This window comes from Felis catus, chromosome D3 (genome assembly GCF_018350175.1).
Source record: "Felis catus isolate Fca126 chromosome D3, F.catus_Fca126_mat1.0, whole genome shotgun sequence".
Taxonomy (NCBI): domain Eukaryota; kingdom Metazoa; phylum Chordata; class Mammalia; order Carnivora; family Felidae; genus Felis; species Felis catus.
In genome coordinates this window covers 39,396,909-39,418,442 of record NC_058379.1, presented here as the reverse complement: position 1 = coordinate 39,418,442, position 21,534 = coordinate 39,396,909, and the positions used below count along the sequence as shown (strand labels likewise).

At 37.7% G+C, this 21,534-nt stretch overlaps 1 protein-coding gene across 1 annotated transcript in view; it reads right to left on the bottom strand.

Moving 5' to 3' along the window:
- The window catches only part of DLGAP1 (DLG associated protein 1), a 1,131,601-nt gene that overhangs the window by 1,108,646 nt on the left and 1,421 nt on the right, over positions 1 to 21,534 (bottom strand). The gene's annotated exons all lie outside the window — the stretch shown is intronic.

Genomic DNA, 21,534 nt, shown 5'->3' with positions numbered 1-21,534 from the left:
AGAATTTTAAAATATCGTATGTTAGGTGCGCCTGGGTGGCTCAGTCGGTTGAGCGTCCGACTTCGGCTCAGGTCATGATCTCACGGTTTGTGGGTTCGAGCCCCACGTCCAGCTCTGTGCTGTCGGCTCGGAGCCTGGAGCCTGCCTCGGATTCTGTGTCTCCCTCTCTCTCTGCCCCCTACCCCGCTCATGACCTGTCTCTCTCTGTCTCTCAAAAATAAATAAATGTTAAAAAAATAAAATAAAATAAAATAAAATAAAATAAAATAAAGTATGTTACTCTTTTACAGCAGGTCAGAATTACTGAAATCAGCTTCTCTGTTTCATGTGACAATGTCCAAACATCAGCTGAGGAACAATTATTTTTATACCCCTATATAATATAAACTCTTTGGTAAATAAAGGTCCTACAGTTTGAATATGAGAAAGAGAAAGTGTAGTTTTTTTTCATATTCAGTAAGAAAGGGAAATAATATTGAAGGGGCAAAGAGGTATGGTATTTTCATTTCAGAGAAGGAGGACATAACAACAACAACAACAAAAAAACACCGCAACTTAGACTCCCCTATAGAATATGACTGTGTTAAATATTTATGAAATAACTCTAAAAAGACACCACAAACATTATCCTGTTTAAATGTCAAAACAGCCTACGAATCAACTTCTGTCACGCTTACCTTCTTTCAGCAGATTAGGAAACAAGCTCAGAGGGGCCACAAAGCTAACAAATGGCAAACCTCGCTGGATGGACTGGAGATAGAAAGTGTCCATTACTCACGCTCTCGTCGGTGTGACATTGGTTACAGGACCAAGAAGCACAGAGGGATTAGTGCAGCTCTTGTACACTTGGCAGGCTCCCCTACACAAAGTAAATGCTACGAAGTTCTGCGATAGAAGTCCAATATGGAGCCCAATGGAAGCTCCAAAGGAAGAGCCTTCATTTCTGTCCCGGTGAAGAGTTGGGGGTGGGGCGGGTGGGGACAGGGAGCCAGAGTTCATAGGAGAGGAAGGTTCCGAGGAGGAGAAGCTCACTCTTCAGGCCCGAGCAGTCAGGCACAGGGAAGGAGGAGACGACTGGAGCCCATGAGGGGAAGCAGAGCAGTAAAAGGCAGTGTGGCATCATCAGAAATGTTTGTGGGGGGCGCCTGGGTGGCGCAGTCGGTTAAGCGTCCGACTTCAGCCAGGTCACGATCTCGCGGTCCGGGAGTTTGAGCCCCGCGTCAGGCTCTGGGCTGATGGCTCAGAGCCTGGAGCCTGTTTCTGATTCTGTGTCTCCCTCTCTCTCTGCCCCTCCCCCGTTCATGCTCTGTCTCTCTCTGTCCCAAAAATAAAATAAATGTTGAAAAAAAAATTAAAAAAAGAAATGTTTGTGGTTCAGTGTAGCTATTTATATGGGAGGCAGAAGACGCAGATCTAGGGGATGGCACAGGAAGCTGAGAAATGATGCATCTAGAAAGGAGGAAAAAAGGGGGCGTTGGGTGGCTCAGTAGGTTAAGCGTCTGACTTCGGCTCAGGTCATGATCTCAAGGTGCATGTGTTCGAGCCCTGCATTGGGCTCTGTGCTGACAGCTCAGAGCCTGGAGCCCGCTTCAAACTCTGTGTCGTCCTCTCTCTCTGCCCCTCCTTTGCTGGCTTGCTCGCTCTCTCTCTCTCTCAAAAATAATGAAAACAAAACAAAACAAAACAAAAAACTAGAAAGGAGGAAAAAAAGTCATGAAAGGTTATTTGTCTTTTGCTAAGAACTTTAGGCTATTTTTTTGTCCACCACTGAAGAACATGAAAAAATGTAAGCATGTTTCAAATTTCACTCTAGCATCTCATTCTTTTTTAGGAGAGAGCGCAGGTGATGAGAAACAAAATAAAAGGGAAAAGGAACAATTGGGAGGGTGTTCAGTTATGCAGACCAGAAATGATGATGGCCCTGGGCAGCGGCTTGGCTTGCTTTTTCATGTTTAATACCTTGTGTGTGTTTAAATTTACATGTAAATTTACAAAGGTATTATATAAAGCAGTTTAGCCATATGTAGCTAGAGTAATAAAATTGTTCCTACTGAGGTAAAAAAAAATAATATATTCAATAGATCAGAGTGTCTTTATACTAGCGAGAATAGAATAATAGGCACAGAAAATTTCACAGAATAACTTCAAGTGAGAAATGTCCCTATTAACTAATAATTCAAGATGTGGATTTAAAACGTTAGGTCCATCATTAAAAAAAAAAAAATCCATAGTTGGCAAGGCAGAGTGACATCTCCAAATACTCTAGGTGAGATGGTAAGTCGATCCAAACACTCTGGAAGTAAGTTGAATAGGTACGAGGAAGAGTTTTAAATTTTCACATTCTTGAATTCGATAATTAAACTTCCGGGAATTAATTCAAAAACATAACAAGCAGCTTACTGTACTGGTTAAGAGCATGAATGCTGGAGCCCTGGATTGCCAGGGTTTAAATCTAACTGCTATATGATCTTAGGCAAGTTATTTAATATCTTCGTTTCTCAGTTTCTTCAACTGTAAAACGTGGATCATTTTGAGTCTGAAACGAGTTGATTGTTAAGCACTTAAAACATATACGTAGTAAATATTAAATGAGCATTGGTTAAATATATTGAGAGATATGTGTATAAACGTATTCATCACATTATTACAGTACAATATAAGAAGCAACTTACACAGCCAACAGTAAAGGAACAAACCACATATTTAGTAACTGTAATCATAAATGAGACAAAAACCCCCAAATCAGAAGTACCAGAATAGGTAGTCCAACATTAGGAATATGATAAATAGATCAATCTATTTATAGATGAATATCTATAAATATAATATAATATAATATAATATAATATAATATAATATAATATAGATGAATATCTATAAATAGATGAATACAATCACTAAATCTTCACTATTGATCTCCAGAACTTTATTTTGCCAAACTTAAACTCTGTACACATTGAACAACTCCCCGTTCCTCCTCCTCCCAGTCTCTGGAAACCACCATTGTACTTTGGCTTTCTATGCATTTAAGTACTTTAGATATCTCATGTAAGTAGAATCATATAGTATCTGTCCTTTGGTATCTGGTTTATTTCACTTAGCATATTATCTTCAAGGTTCATACATGTTGTAACATGTATCAGAATTCCGTTCCTTTTCAGTGCTGAATAATATTCCATTTTATGTATATATCACATTTTGTTTATCCATTTACTGTTGCTTCTGCTTTTTGGCTATTGTGAATAATACTGCTGCAAACATGGGTGTACAAATATTTGTTGGATTCTCTGTTTTCAAGTCTTTGGGATGAATACCCAGGAACGGAATTGCTAGATCATATGGTAATTCTATTTTCAATTTCGGGCGGGGGGGGGGGAGGACTTTCCTACTTTTTTCCACAGAGCCATTACATTTCTACTGGCAACACACAGGGTTCAAACATCTCCAAATCCTTACCACCATCTTTTTTGGTTGTTGTTGGTGGTGTTTTGATAACAGCCAACCTAAAGGGTATGAATTCGTATCTCATTATGGTTTTGATTTAAATTTCCCTAATTGTTAGGAATATTGAACATCTTTCATGTGCTTACTGGTCATTTGTATCTTTTTCGGAGAAATGTCTATTCAGATCCTTTGCCCATTTTGAAATTTGGTTGCTTGTTGTTTTGTTGTTTCTGTTGTTGAGTTGTAGAAGTTCTTTATATATCCTGAATATTAACATCTAAGTAGATCTATGACTTGCAAATATTTTATTCCCTTTCTGTGGATTGCCTGTCGACCCTGGACAGTGTCCTTTGATGCATAAAAGTGTTTAATTTTGATCATGTTTATCTATGTTTTGTTCTTGTCCACTCTTTCAGGGTCATATCCAAGAAATCACTGCCAAATTCAGTGTCGTGAGGATTTTGCCCTATGTTTTCTTCTACAAGTTGATTTTTTTGCTTTGATGAAATACAGATTTTTAAAACTGAAATATAATGAACATATGATATATCAGTTTCAAGTGTACATCATGCCAATTAGACAATTCTATATAATACTCACTGCTCACCATGGTAAGTGTAGTCACCATCTGTCACCAGACAATAATTATTGACCATATTCCCCATGCTATACTTTTCTAACAGTTGAATTACTTTTTAATTGGTTTGTTTTTTAGTGATCCTTTCATTTACCTATTGATCCAAGGACTACAATTCCTCAAGGAATACAGTTTTTAATTTGTGTTCTAATATCTATTTTCAGTGATGCCAAAAAGATATTTATTCAGCCCAGTGGTAATTTAAAAAACAACAAATGGATTTATTTGGAGAAGGGTCATATATACAGTGGCCAAAAGATTCTGAAGAAAACACATGGGTACACTGGACTATAGTCCATAATATTTCTCATAGTCATGGGTAAGTCTTTTTGCAAAGAGACGTGTTGCATTTGTAGCACATGAGCAATTTACGAACTATGTCAAGTCACTGTGGATTAACTAGTTGCGAGAAATAAATCCCATCTGTTAAAGCAGACTATCTGGAAGTCATTTGTCATATTTATTACATATTCAGTTGATGTGGACATAGTGGAACTAAATTATAGAGATAACATTAAAGAGTCAAACACTTAAGTGCTTATACATTGACTACTGGACAAACTGCTAAATGAGAGATTGCCTACATTTTGGATTCAAGACCAAAGAGGAAATTGAAAAGACCAACAAAGTTTTTTGGTTTTTTATAGCTTCATTCCACAAAGTATTAATAAAGCAACTCACATTATGGTCTTGAAGGTCCTAGTTTCATAGTGGTAATAACGGGAAAGAGAAAGGAATTAGGGGGCCTAATGTCACCATTCAGGCCAAGAATACTTGTTTGCTGGTTTTAATGAATATATTCTGAGTTTATTAAAATTACATTGGTGTGCCAAGACAATTCAACTGAAAGGAAATTCAGCTCTGGTCAACAAATGGTGGTGGAAGAATTCGATATCCACATGGGAAAGAATAACGTTGATACTAGAAACTATAAACAGAAATTGATTCCAAATGGATCAAAGTTTATTAGACAATCTTACTCTTAGGAATAAATCTTCATGATTCTGTTTTGGGCAAAGCCTTCTTAAAAACACCACCCTAACGACAGTGATAACAGAAAAAAACAAAAACAAAAACAGGTACATTGAACTTCTTCAAAATTAGACACTTCTGTGCTGCAAAGGACACCATCAGAAAAGCAAAAATGCAAAACACAAAATGAGAGAAAATATTTATGGATTATGTATCTGATAAATGACTTGTATTCAGAACATATAAAGAACGTTTACATCACAATGATAAAAAGGCAAATAATCCCATTAAAAAATGGGCAAAAGATCTGAATAACATTTCTCCAATGAAGATATGAAAATATGTAATAAGCACATGAAAAGATCCACAACATCATTAGCCATTAGGAAAATACAAACCCAAAACCTATGGGGATACCACTTTATACTTAACTACTATGCCTAGAATCAGCAAGTCAGATACAAAAAAGGGTAGGGAGGATGTAGAGAAATTAGGACCCTCATATATTGCTGGTGAGAATATAAAATGGAGCAGCTGCCACAGAAAACAAATTTAATGGTTTCTGCAGTGAGTTAAACACAGAGTTACTGTAGGATTCATCAATTCCACTTTTAGGTGTGTACCCAAGAAATAAACACATGTTCGCAAAAAATGTGCATATGAATGTTTAGAGTAGCATTATTCATAGCAGCCAAGAAGTGGTAACAACACCAAGGTCCATCAATTGATAATGGGTAAACCAAAAGTAGTATACCTAGACAGACCATAGAAGTATTACCCACGGAACAAAAGGAATGAATTATTCATGCAAACTACAACATGGAAAGACCCTGAAAACATTATGCTGAGGGACAGAAGCCGGACACAGAGGACCACACGTGTATGATTACATTTATAGGAGATGCTCAGAATTGGCAAATCCGTATAGAGAGAAGGTGTACTAATAATTGTCCAGGGCTGGAATAGGGGCAAGGTGAGAGTAACAGAGAGTGTTAGCTTTGTTTTTTTTTTAAGGTGATGAAAATGTTCTAAAATTAGATTGTGTTTGTTAATGGTTGCACAACTGTAAATATATTTAAAAAAAAACCAATGAATTCTACACTTTAAATGGATTAATCATATGCAATGTAAATTATATCTCAATAAAATTGTTAAATATATATTGGCACTAGAAATTTTACTTGGGAATCTCTCTGAAATTGCAAGTAGAGAAGAGAAAAATTAGGCCTTGAAGTTTGCAACTTAGGGAAAAATCATACAATTTAAATGGTTTTCATTTTTCATTTAGTTTGACAAGTAATTGGCAGGTTGTTCCTCTTCAAGGCTTTCATTTATTCATTTATGCCTGGTTACTGATATATCCCAGGCATTGGAGATAGAGACATGAAAAACAAAATGTTTGATCTCAAGTTTAGCAAATAATAGGAGAAGGAAAAATTACATACAGTTAGTATGATAGAAATATGGACTCAATGCAGTGGGAACACAGTGTAGAGGAACTGTCCGTATTTATACTTGGGAGTTGGGCATAAAGACAGAAGAGATTAAGAGGAACTTCCTTGAAGGATGAACTGAAGTTTATCAAGTGGTCAAAGAGGATGGACACAAGAGAGTGAAGATGATGCACAAGAGGGAAAAGTCAAGGACGATTTTTCTTCCTTCAATTCTTGGGGATTTCATGGACCATTGATCTCAGGTTGATCCTTAGGAAGGACAAAACAGTCTAGTTAACTAGAGAAGAATGAGTTTGCTAACCATGTTCACAAAGTCCACTTTTGGTAAGAAAATTGGAGGCTTTTATCTTCCGCCCTACCTTTACTGATAACGTTTGACTTCACTGAAACATCACAGTAATTGTTTTCTAGCTCCCTAAATTTTATGTAGCATATGCTTGACACGGAAGAGAAATCCGAGTTGGAATTCTACCCTAATTACTTACTAGCTATATACCTAGTGTGAATTTTTAGTTCTCTGTAAATTGCACCACAATGACAACAATAACTGATGTGGTTCTGGAAAGATGAGAGGAAATAAACCATACAAAGTACTTCCTATATAGAGTTTTCATACATGGAGCTAGTATCCTTATATATGTTATGATTGTATTTTCTTATATTGAATATATAAAAATACGTTTTAATTTCTACAGAATATTTTCATCTCATAGTGTTTTCATTTTAGTAAGCAGGATCTAGATTGTTCAACAAATCTATTTGCTGACAAATGTATTTAAGGCATTAAGAGACAAAATTGGTCTTCTGTTACAATAAAAATGTTAGAGCTCAGATGCACAGGAACAAAAAGCTAAGGAAATGAAAACCAAACAGGCAAGGGAATCAGGCCATATATAAATAAGAAGGGACAAGGCAAAGGCTGCTTATGCAACAGGCAGAGATAATCTAGTAAAGGTAGAAAGCAGGCTGGACTCAGAGGTCAAGCAGAGCAGCAGACTGTCAGGCAGCAGTTAGGAGCCAGGAAATTATCGGGGACTCAAACCTATTAGCTGATATTTGTTTCTTAAGACAGAACAAGCACATATTTTAGGGGTCTGATCTCCCAAGAAAGAAAGTGAAGTGTCCTCACTACGTTCCTACGCTGCTTAGCAGACCAACTCCGTCTGATTTGCAAAGTGAGAAGGATTTCTGTTGTACCAATGAGATAGAACATATGTGTATCTGTGTGTGTCTACATCCATTCGTATGCATATTTGTACACACACACATATACATACATATATACGCATACATATATACACACGTGTATATACACGCGTGTATATATGTATGCGTATATATGTGTGTATATACATATACACATGTATATACACGTGTGTGTATATATATGTATGCGTATATATGTATGTATATATATGTATGTGTATACATATGTATACACATACATACACGTGTGTGTGTGTGTGTATATATATATATATATATATATATATGCATATGTGACATTTCCACTATGTACATTATAAATTTCTTTCAGAGTTAAACAACCTAATTGCCATTTCCTTCCAGGTATGGCTGCTTTTCGTGAGACCACTCCTACATGTTTCCGTAACATCAGTGGAAAGCCGGTTTCTTTCATGTTTCTTGAATGTTGGGTTTTGGTGAATGCTGAAATATCTACACTGAAAAACGGAGAATAAAAAAGGTCAGTTCCTACACTGGGGCTTTCATTAAGCTTTGAATGGCTTTTCAAAACTCCTATTCCACGGAAGCAGGTAAAATGCTTTAAAAAATATCTAGATGTGCAGAGTAGAAGGCACCATTATTTCCGCTCGTACAAGATCCTGCCCATCGAAAGAATGATCTTCATTCACAGATCCTCCTTTGTCTAGTAGCTTTCTTTCTAAAATAAATGCAATGATCCTTCCATGTCCCTCTGCTGAATAAAGGTTATTATGTCCTCACAGTATGATTCTTCGGGACCTACTTTTAAATTTGCTTCTGAAAAGAAAATTCACTAATCACTTTGGTTATTATTGTCATAATTAATAAGCATTTGGCATGCCATTTTAAAAACGAGCAGACTATATAGCTCCACTTCATAAGGATTCCCCGAACTTAATGCCAGAGATTGTAACTTATTCATTGTTGCCACCCAGTGAATTTAGACTAATAATTACAGGACTGGTTATTAGACATCAGGGAGAAATATTATATTAGAAGTAATCAAGAAGTTTTTGGATACTCATTTTAAGTCTACTTTTCTTTCCCGTGCAGAGTAGCCATTTACTGTAATTATTTTTATAAACATGTATAATAATGATTAATTTTTGAAAAACAGAATTATATTAGTTTCATTATGGTCATATGCAATGTAGTTTCACATGTGTCTCTGACACTAATCACACTAATGAAGTATTTTAGTCTCGCTGCCAAAAAGTCAGCAGCTGGGGCAATTTCTTTTTAATGGAACAAAAGCTTCTATTTTCCAAGTGACAGACTTATTATGCCAACTTCTAGCATTACCGGGTCTCATTGCGCTATTCTCTAGGTGTGCTACATCTTTAATTACCATTTTCAAAACATGTAGCTGGATTAAATTTCAAAAATCTTATTTCTTTGGTGCTTCCTAGATATGGACCCTTTGGAGAATACAGAAGAAATAGCCATTTTCAAGGAGTATACATACAGTCTTCACGGAGAGAGAATGTAGATTTTAATCTTTATTCCTAGCTAGTGGCAATCATTGGAAACTCTCTGCTCTTTGCTAATAGAAAAATATCTTCAGGCAAAAAATGAGAGGACAAGGCCCATTTGTCCTTTAACTAGGTAATTTCAGGTGCAGTGTATTCGATTCTAATTTCTATCCCTGTCAGCTGATATTTCCTGTTACTCTTTCTTGACTCTGATATGAAAAGCCCTTAAGCTAAAACTGCTTATTTCCCTTAAAGCTTAGAAACTCCTTCCAAGGGCAAGACTACTATGGTGTCTGTTATTCAGCATACATGTGTGATGAATTTCCCAAATACTTTATCTAATTGATAAAGAACGACTCTAGGGGGTATAATCGCCCCATTTAATAGATGTGATAAATGAGTCTCGGTGACTTGTCCAAGACTTTAGAGCCCCTGAGTAATGTACCCAACACCACAGGCACCAGAAGCATCTAACTTTGCCTCTGACCAACCCCATGGCCTGTAATCTTCAATGCCTCATTCTACCTCTTTAAGAATCTGTATATAAAATAATGTGCTAAAATTAAAAACACAAAAAGCACCTCATGTATTCTGTATGCTATTCGCATGTTTGGCAGTTTGAGTGAAAAGAAATCCCTTTTCACTCAAGTGGCTTGATTGGCTTTATAGAGAAGAGTCTATACAACCAGGAGGATTTGAGATGGAAAAAGGAAGGAGTTACTTTCCTTCCTACTGACTTTTTTGCCAAATTTTTTTTATCATGCTTTATTTATCTATCATTTAACTATCATGCTTGCTTTATTTATTTATTTATTTATTTATTTATTTATTTATTTATTTAAGCAAAAGAAAGAGCCCAAGCGGAGACCCAGAGGGACAGAGAGAAAGAGAAAGAATCTTAAATAGTCTCCATGCTCAGCATGGGGCATGACACAGGACTCCATCCCACGACCCTGCGATCATGACCTGAGCCAAATTCCAAAGTTGGATGCTCAACCGACTGAGCCACCCAGAGGCCCCAAGTTTGAGTTCTTACTTGAAAGTCGGTACAAAAAAAAAAAAAAACAAACCTCCACAATAAAAACATTATGAAAACAACTGTAGTGTAAGACAGCCTATTGTCCTTTAAATAAAAGCAGCTGAAACCATGTTTATGTTTTTCTGTTCAAAATATGTTGTTGATCTTTCCCTGCAGGTAAACTTGTATATCTCGTTAACAAAATATACATGTTAGTTCACAAATGTATGTTAAACAAAGAGTTTATACAAAGAGCTGTTGTTATGAATACATTCTTCCTACACTTGTCATGAGAATTCCTTTCAGAAAAGTACTAACGTAAAGTACTACCTTTACATGATTTGAGCGTAAACTTTTTTCAGTATAATTCAAGGTGCTTTGCTAATTTTTTAAAATATCACATTTCTATCATCGATGTAACTTTTCTTAGTGTTTTCAAAAATTATGCCTGATTTACTAACGGATAGTACATTGAAGATATTGAAAAGTACTATCAGATTATATAAAAGGTAGAATTTCATTTAGAAAGATGCTTTCAATCTTTTTAAAATATTTATGTATTTTTGGGTCACCGGGGTGGCTCAGTCGGTTGAGCATCCGACTTCAGCTTAGGTCATGATCTCACAGTTTGTGGGTTCGAGCCCCGCATCGGGCTCTGGGCTGACTGCTCAGAGCCCAGAGCCTGCTTCGGATTCTGTGTCTCCATCTCTCTCTGCCCCAACCCCGCTCACACTTTGTCTCACTCTGTTTCTCAAAAATAAAATAAATGTAAAAAAACCCCTAAAAACATATATATATATATATGTGTGTGTGTGTGTGTGTGTGTGTGTGTGTGTATATATACACATACATATATATATACGTATATATTTAGTTTTGAGAGAGAGAGAGAGAGCAGGGAAGGGGCAGAGAGAAAGGGAGATAGAGGATAAAGCTGTCTGCACTGACAGCTAAGACCCCCATGTAGGGCTCAAACCTACGAACTATGAGATCATGACCTGAGCCAAAGTCAGATGCTTTCTGACTGAGCCACCCAGGTGCTCTTAGAAAGATATTTTAAACAGCATTTGTTGGTATTTTCCCTCATATACCAACAAGTAGGTCTTTTATTTAACTCCTTCCTCAAATAAAAGACCACAGAGACTGGGTGGCTCAGTCGGTTAAGTATCTGACTCTGGATTTCAGTTCAGGTCATTATCTCACGTTTGGTGAGATTGAGCCCCCCAGCTGGCTCCACGCTGATAGCTCAGAGCCTGCTTGGGATTCTCTCTCTCTCTCTCTCTCTCTCTCTCTCTCTCTCTCTCTCTCTCTTTCTCTCTCTCTCTCTCTCTCTCTCTCTGCCCCTTCCCCACATGTGTGCTCGCTCTCTCTCTCTCTCTCAAAATAAATAAACAAACATTAAAAAAAAAAGTTAAACACAATTTCACAAGAACCAACAATTCCACTCGGGTATTTACTCAAGGGTGATGAAAACATACACCCATACAAAGACTTACACACAAATGTTCTTAGCTGCATTAATCATAATCGCCAAAAATGAAAAATCTAAATCCCTATCAACTAGTAGATAGCCAGATGTGGCATATACATATAATGGAACACTACTCAACAATATAAAGTAGCCAACTACTGACACGTCCTAAAACATCAATGGACCTCAAGAACATATTACAAGTGAACAAAGTACCCGGAAATGGGTAGGATATATGATACGTAAAATATACCAAGATATTTTTTTGCTTGTTTGAAGTGATCCAGCAGTAAACATGCTCCATTGTTCTAACTCCTATGAAGCTGAAGGAGATTTGCCTTTGCCTTGGGCAGAATTAACAGGGTAAAAATATCATTGACAGTTACAGCCGTAAGCAGGTCCTCATGTGGATATTAGCTCAAATTATGCCTGCAATAAATAACTAAATAAATAATTATTCTAACCTGTATTTTCCCAGTCACCCGAAATAAGCAAATATAAATGAACCATCATCTGATACTCCAAAAAATCCTGAAAAGCACTTTTAGTGGAAAATAAATATCTCACAGTGAAAAATCATCAAGCACACAAGGAAACAAGTCACTGTGTGGGACAGCAAACAGACAAAAGAAAGCAAGCCATGAAAGTTTGAGATTTTGAATAATCAGACACAGATTATAAAATTACTGTGCATATTATAAAAAAGACACACAGAGAAGAAAATTATCAAGAATCACCAAGCTTATCTGAAAATTAAATGTTTTAAATAAACAAACTTAAAATTGTCCATGGAGAATTTGAATAGCACATTAGAGCTGAAGATGTACCTCGCAAACTTGAAATGTATCAAAAGAAATAACATAGACTCTTTTACATAGAGAAAAAGAGATTCAAAAGAGGGAAAAGTTATAGGACATGGGAAAAATTTATTAGAGTTTCAGAAGGAAAGAAAATAAGAACGGAGTGGATGCAATATTTCAAAGGATAAACCTCTGTGGTAGACTCAATGCAAGGTTGCTGCAATATACATGCATTTTGTAACGTGGCCTTGGAGAGACTCCCATCAAAAGATGGAATTCTTTCACCCATCCCTGGAAAAGAGGCTGACCTCTTGTCTCACATTGGCCAAAAGCGTGTGGTGAAAAGTGACAGCACGCCTGTATGACAGGACTGCATAAGCTTCGAGATGTCTTACGTGATTCCCCGCTTTCTTTCGGAAACTTGCCACAGTCAGATGGAAAAGCTTGCCTGCTGGAGGATGAGTTCAGGTGGAGGAAAACCAAGTTGTCCCAACTGAGGCCATCCTAGACCAGCCTAGAGGCAAATGAAGCCCAAGATGTGAGACAGTCCAGTCAAGATCATCAGATTACTTGTCCCATACACGACCAAGGGTCCACGAATGAGCCCAGACAAAACGGAACAGAAGACTTGGAAGCAGATCATTGTGGCCTCCAAAGCTAGAAGCAGTACGCTGCGAGCTTTGAAGTTGGTCAAAATGGTATCTGGGCAGAACACCGAAAGCACCAGCTGACTGTTCTTAGCTGTGAGTGATGCAGAACTGAAACGAGATGAGCTGGTAGAGAATTCACTAAGGTGCAAGTATAATGTGAAAGATACATAGGGGGTTCCTGTAGACTGTGGACTTGGAAAAAAGATGTTTTTCACCTCCAGTCTCCTAGTTAGTAAATATTCTCAACATAAAACGAATCCCAAGGATTCTAAGATCAAACCAAGTGTCTTACAGTCATAAGACCCTTTTGAAGAACCCTCAAAAAATTTGTTTTTCCTGCTAGGCCTTCTCAGCTGGACAAAAGGGGTTCTAGGAAATTTGAGGGCATAGTCCCATAGAAGCCTAATACCAAAAGAGGAGTCATTAGGTCTGGGTTAAAAAGGACTGAGTGTTCAAATTGCAGTAAGGCCTCTGGGCTCCCAAATTGCTACGAGCAACAAGTTGAGAAAGCGACTTGGCTGACAAAATTAGTCATTCTTTAGAGATGGTCAAAAAGGTTAATCCAAAAGGATGGATGTTGCAGAGAGAGGATACAAGAGATCCCATTTAAACAGTAATCTTATAGTTTAGACAGTAATCTTATAGCATTTTTAATGAATACATGTAGACACAGGAATAAACAATTCATGGTTTGGGTCATTCATATGATTATTGCTGGATAAGTCAACAAGTCCACTGTGAAAGTCTTTACTAAAAAAAGAAAAAAATCATTTATCACTCTGATGGATAACTATTGATAGAAATAGGATCAAAAACCTCTCAATCAAGAGTTTATGTCCACTATAGCACAAATTGCCTTTATTGCACCGCAAAGTGGTGTAAACACAGAAAAAGCTCTAATTCTCTTCATGTGAACACAAGAGGAAGAAATGGTGTTCTATTATTTGCAGCACAAGGCTTTTCGATTTCCTATAAAAGATAAATATTGCCGGACAAAATGCCACCCAGAAAATAGTATTACCTCTTCCTTAATATACACAGTAAATTATAAAATTTAAAGTTCACTCATTAACGGTAAAGAAAAAATAATCAATGGCACAGAATTCATTCATCTTACAATTCATTCTGTGCCATGCTTTATAATGTAGCCTTGGTGTTAAGAATATAACTTATATACAATAATGGCTTTTATTTTCTCTCTCGCTGCAAACCTTTGTAATATTATACAAAAGCACAATCAATAGATCGAAAGTGAAGGCCAGTTACAGGATTTGTTTCCGAATGAAGATTATACTATAAAATCAGTAGCAAAACAACTCCATCTGGTCTGTTGCGCTATTGTTATTGTAAGTATACAGAACAATCATCTTTATCTGCAGAGACCAAAAGCGTGATAATACCCTGAAGAATGATGACTCCCGGGGCTGCGTATTTTTACCTTTTGCTGAGTGCCTAAGTGTTTGACAGTTTATGATGACGAGAGTGACTTTAACAAATTTTGTGTCTTTTTTTTTTTTAGAAGGCTACAAATTACAACAGTGTTAACAAATATGTATTCATTTTTGAGCTATTTCCCCAACTAACTTTTACAATTTCAGCCACAGAGCTATGATCCTCTTTCATAAAGGGCAGAGGGTCTAGGGAGAAAAGCTCACAGGTGGGGGCAAAATGGTGCCCCTGTAGGCTTTGTTACTTACTAGCTGTTTTTCAATTCTAAAAGCTGTAACTTCAGATAAGAGCAACATCCTCCTGGTCCAACAGGGGTGATTGAATGTGATCACGTACATAAAAGGTAATCATTTTGTAAGTTGCGATGGAGGAGTACAATGGCAAAAATCCAAGGCAGTAAGTCAACTGTTTGTGTACGTGTGTTAGTTGTAACTGATAATGACTTGGACTTCAGGGGGGAGAACAGGAGAGGAGGAAGTTTAGCGGGACATTAGGGGAAGCAGTAGGAAAAGTCAAGCTCATAGAGAGCTTCTGGAGATAACCTTGGAGGCAAACATTTTTAAGTTAATTGAAACACAAATAAAAAAGTAATTGTTGGAAGCTCCTTAAGGTTAGTAACTAAGTCTGATCACATGGTTTTATTTCTTGTACTTCCTACCGTAGTATTTTGCTATTCTACCTGGTATGTTTTAAGTGTCCATTTTTAAGTAATCTAGAAAACAAAGCTCATGTCTTATTTGGGATATACAAATTTCAGGCTTTAGTTGGGTCTTAAAGCTTTATTTTATCTTCAAAAAGGGAAGATAAAGGAAATCTACTTCCTACACATACAACAGTGTCCCAGTGCACCGCTGATCATCAGTGTTCTGATTGGACTTTTAATTCCACCACCCCACTGAGGCCACGAAACAGTAATTGCTCCCACACGATTCAGGTGGTAGCATTCCATTGTTTAAATTGTCCTTATATCTCCCAAATGTCTGCATGATTTTGTCTTCTCTGGACCAATTTACTTCCTACTGGCCGTGGTGCCTCTGTTTCTGAAAACTACATCTGCTACCTCACTCAATTCACTCAATTAATTAATGAAAGTTTTTATGTTCTTAAAGCAAAGAAGTATGTGTGTGTGTGTGTGTGTGTGTATACATATATACATATACACACATATATAATTTATTGTCAATTGGTTTCCATACAACACCCGGTGCTCATCCCAACAAGTGCCCTCCTCAATGCCCATCACTCCCTTTCCCCTCTCCCTCACCCCGCATCAACCCTCAGTTTGTTCTCAGTAGTTAAGAGTCTCTTATGGTTTGCCTCCTTCTCTGTAACTTTTTGTTCCCCCTTCCCCTCTCCCCTAGCAAAGAAGTTTTGATTAGCATGGAGAGATTTCGTTTGTATGTAGGGGAAAAGAAGATAACGTTTTTTGTTTTTTGTTTTTGCCAATAGTGTTGCTATGCAACCACTATAATATGACAACCGGCACTAAAATAAAATGTAATTTCATAAGTGGGGAATGTTTTAAAAAGAATATGGTTAGAGACTGCCCATCAAAGTCGGCACCTGCTGAAGCCTCCTCAAAGGAATGAGCTGGAGAGGAAGTGAAGGGCTCTATAATAGTTTATAATAGATTTTTTGAAAAAGGAAGTCCAAGTGTAGATCTATGGGGTTTTTCCTTAAATTCTATTATTATCTCAGGCAGTGCATCTAGAACGCACAACTAATTATGATTAAAGTTGTAATGGGCCACCTACACCAGTTATGATGCAAAAGAGACACATCACCATTGAGACTTTTTAAACATTTAAACTATAACTGAAATAGAATGTTCAGTTTTGTAATGCAGAGAGCATGATCACAAAGATGACTGGAAACATGAACTCTACAGCACCCCTGGGAAACCAAGTTTAAAACCCAGTCACTTTAGTATTTGCTGCACATTTTTAAAAATGTGTTATTTTAAGAAATTTAAGAAAATCTAATAAAGGCATTAGGTATTACAGAAAATACTTCTTAGGGGTATTTTCTCAGTATGAGACAAAGTGTTCTCTATCACTCTTATTATTTGTTTTTTTCATTTTCTGTGGGGTGCCAAAGTGTAGCCTCAGAATTCAAATGTGAACGAAGACCTACGCCTCCTTCCTTTAGGAAGAAGAAAGTAATTATAGGGTATTAGCCAGGGTTCTCTGGAGAAAGACAACCAATCAGATATATAAATACATGGAGAGAAAGAGATTTATTTTAGGGAGTTGATTGGCTCACGCAGTTATAGAGGTTGGCAACTCTCACTATCTGCAGGGTGAGTAGGCAAGCTGGAGACCCAAGAGTGGATGGTGTCGTTTCAATCTGAAGGCTGGCAGGCTCAAGACCCAAGAAGAGTTAATGTTTCAGTCCAAGTCCAAAGGCCAGGAAAGAGCAATTGATGTCTTAGCTCAATCGTCAGGCAGGGCAGGTTGTCTCTCGCTGAGCCCTTTTGTTTTATGGAGGCCTTCAACTGACTTGATGAGGCTCACCCACATTAGGAAGAGTAATCTGCTTTGCTTAGTCTACTGATTCCAATATTCATTTCATCTACAAATAACCTCACAGAAACATCCAGCATAATCTTTGACCAAATATCTGAGCATCCTGTGGCCCAGTCAGGTTGACACATAAAATTAACCATCACAGGGGCCCTCTCTGCCATGTTTCCCCCTGTAGTTCAAGGTTCCCACAGTCTGGTCCCAGCTTAATTTATTTTTTGTTCAACATTGAATGTTGGTCCACATGGGCCTCCTTGTTTCAGATTATCTGGAGCTAACTGTCAAATATTTCTGTGAACACGATCATCTTACCATGACTTTGATAAATGTAGCCCCTGTACGAAGAAAGCCTTCCCTTCCTTTGTCTAACCACATCGTGTTCAAGTTCAGGACCTTAGCTCCACCCAGTCCCCAGGAGGCTTTCTTGCACATGTCTCTTTTCCCCCTGAACTCTGATAGGATAGAATCTGTGCTAAGTTTACAGTCTTTTATAGAGTATCTTTTATTGTTTGCTTTTATTCTATGTCTTTTTATTCTCAACAGGATGCAATTTTAAGAGTTGGGACATCTGTGATATTCATTTATACATTCAATCTGTAGCTCAAAAACATACTTCTTGCTTTCAACGTATTTACCATCTGATAGAGAAATTAAAATAATTAACAGGCAATTTAATAACGTAATACGTAGCCCCATACAGGTAAGCGCAGGGTGTTAGGAGAGCAGAGATAAGAAGAAATAAGGACAGCGTAGATAAGATCAAGAAATTGCTCCAAAAGTTAGCAGTGGAAGCTGATAAATAATACAACAAGCCTGGTTTCTGTGGGTCAGGAATCTGGAAGCGGCTTAGATGTGTGGTTCGGGCATAAGGCCTCTCATGAGGTTGTAGTCAAGCTGTTGGCTGGAGGTACAACCTCATCTGAAATCTCAACCTGGGGAGGAGCAGCTTCCAAGTTCACTTACACAGTTGTTAGATGGCCCCAGCTCCTGATTGGCTACTGGCCTTACTTCAGCCTGCCCCAGTGTTCTCATGATAGAGCAGTTGGCTTCCCACAGAAAAAGTTATCTGAGACAGAGATAATGCAACCAAGAAGGAAGCCACAGTCTTTCTGAACCTACTCTTGGAAGTGATCCACCGTCATTTCCGCCCATTGTATTTGTTAGAAGCAAGTCCCCACTCCAGTCCACACTCACTGGAAGATAAGTAGCTTCCCCTCTCAGAGGGAGAGGTACCAAAGAATCTGTGGACATATTTTTAAAACCAGAAGTGAGGGCGTGGTTCTTAGAGGAGGTGAAAACTAAACTGAATTTTAAAAGATCCGTTAGGTAGAAAGGATAGAAGAAAAGCATTTTGGGGAAAGAGAGAAGACCATAAAAAAAAAAAGAAATATGAGAGAGCATGAGACCTCTGCATAATAGGAAGTCTTCACATTATCTGGCTTAAGATAGTGTGGCTGTAAGGGGAGAATGCCAGACAACGATGTGGCCATAGGTTCCATCTAAAGGGTCAGTCAGCTACCATTAGGCAATCTTAAGTGGAAAAGGGACTTGGTCATATTAAAACCCAACACAGAATTAAGAAAATTTGGGGAAATTATGGGAGGGGGACAGAAAGCACCAAAAATGTTATGGTGGTACCTCAGGTGACCTAAGTTGTGAGTCTTAACTGAGGTAACAGCAATGGTGAGAGCATGGAAAGGAAAGAATAAAAAGGTGTGAACACTGGATCAGCAAGATTTTTTTAACTGACCGTTAGAAATAAGGGATAGGAGGCAACTGAGGCTCCACTTGATTTTCAGCCAGGCACGTACGTAAACTGGGGGCAAAGAGTCTAAGTCAAGAGAGACAACGAATCATTTTGGACATACAAATGGAGCGGGTTTGGTAGGTGACCTGATAGTTAGCTGCTGAGCTAAGGATAGAAAGCTATCAGGACTCAAGCTGGCTATTTCAGAAGCCACCTCTGTGTTGGTGGAGTTTGCTAGAGGCACAGGAGAGTGTAGAGTGAGAAGAGAAGGACCAAGGATGGACCCAGTAGGAAGACTCACGTTTCAAGTATGGTCAAAGGAAACCGAACCTGACAAAGAGGAGGGTGTTCTTAGCACCGACAGGCTGAACACAAGGGGAGATTTTCTATAATCTCCTCGAATATAGGGTAGTACTAAACCCAGAATAGACACTTAGTACAAGCTTGCTGAATGAATGACTGGCTGGCCTCTCCATTGACGTTTACAAAAGCTAACCTCAAATCTACTTTTTTTTTAAATAGTGCATCCCTTTTTATTTTTGAGTTATATTTTATGGCATGGATACACCACCACTTGTTTTTCATATTTTGAAGCTTATCCAAGTTTCCAGTTTTTGGCTATTGAAAGAGAACCGTTATAAACATTTATGTACAGGTTTTTGTCCACAAAAGTTTGTATTTCTCTGGAGTAAATGCCCAGGCATGCACTTGTTGGCTTATATGGTAGTTGCAGATGCATTTTTTATACTAAATATAATTTATTGTCAAATTGGTTTCCATACAACACCCAGTGCTCATCCCAACAGATGCCCTCCTCAATGCCCATCACCCACTTTCCCCTCTCCCCCGTCCCCATCAGCCCTCAATTTGTTCTAAGTATTTAAGTGTCTCTTATGGTTTGCCTCCCTCCCTCTCTGTAACTTTTTTCCCCTCCCCACCCCCCTTGGTCTTCTTACCCTATGACCCAGCAAAAGCACTAGGGATTTACCCAAGGGATACAAGACTGCTGATGCATAGGGGCACTTGTACCCCAATGTTTATAGCATCACTTTCAACAATAGTCAAATTATGGAAAGAGCCTAAATGTCCATCAGTGATGAATGGATAAAGAAGATGTGGTTTATATATACAATGGAATACTACTTGGCAATGAGAAAGAATGAAATCTGGCCTTTTGCAGCAACATGGATGGAACTGGAGGCTATTATGCTAAGTGAAATAAGACAGTCAAAGATAGATACCATATGTTTTCACTCATATGTGGATCCTGAGAAACTTATCAAATCTATTTTTGGAATACATCTTAAAAAACAGTAAGCCCCCTCTCTTAAGAAAGCTAAGAGTCATTTTGAAAGATTCCTCCCACTTTTACGTCATATGTCGTAAAGCAAACCACCACTATCTTTATACTCTTTTATAATACTCATCATAGAAGTTCTAACAATTTATTTAAATGAAGTTCTACTGGCCATAAAAGATGAAAATTTACTTCAGGCCACTAAAAACACAATCATTTCGTTTATTGGTTCTTGGACAGAATCTGAATCCTAGTGACACCAAAACATGTTCTTAAGAAACAAAATTCTAAGGGCATTTGAATGGCTCAGTCAGTTAAGCACCTGGCTCTTGATTTTGACTCATGTTATGATCTCACAGTTTGTAAGTTCGAGGCCCACGTCAGGTTCTGTGCCGATGGCACAGAGCCTGCTTGATATTCTCTCTCTCCCTCTCTCTTCCCTTCCCCTACTCTAACTAAATAAAATAAACATTAAAAAACAACTAAAAAAAAGAAATAAAATTCCAGTTCTTTTTAAAAAGGCAGCCAAATTAAATATAACTAAAATTTCAATTTTCCACCCGATACAATCTATAAATATTATACATGACTTTTTTCTAGCTATAATTTACAGTAATAAACATAACCACAACACAGAACACTAACAATGATAATTTACCAAAGATGCCAAAACATGCAAAAAAAAAAAACGCTCAGTAAATTAACGGAGATAAATTATTGCTATTTGTAGAACATATAATTATGTGTCTTTAAAATCTAAAACAAAAAAATCAATTTAAAAACTTTAAGGGACGCCTGGGTGGCTCAGTCAGTTAAGTGTCTGACCTCAGCTCAAGTCATGATCTCGCAGTTCGTGAGTTCAAACCCTGTCAAACCCCGTGTCAGGCTCTGTGCTGACAGCTCAGGGCCTGGAGCCTGCTTCTGGGTTCTGTGTGTGTCTCTCTCTCTCTGCCCCTCCCCTACTCACTCTCTCTTTCTCAAAAATAAAATAAACATTGAAAAACACCCTTCAGAACTAGTTTAGTAAGTTGTCATATATAATGTAGTAATTACTAGATTTTTTCTCTATCAGCAATGATTGGAAGATTAAAAAAAAGAAAAATATTTCTCATTCATAGAAGAAAAAAATGCATGAGATATCTAGAATTATCAAGAAAAGTTTGCAACTCCTATGGAAAAAAACCTATAGAATTTCATTTGAAGATGGAAAACGAAAGGTGAAATGCAATGGGGTCACTTATGTCAAGAGGTTTTAAAATGGAGCCGTAGGCCATCAAGGAGGCCTCACATCCTCACCAAGTAGAACCATGAACTTTTGAACTCGGCCAAACCGAGAAAAACTCTAAGGATTCAGCCTGAACACCTGCAATTTGCCTG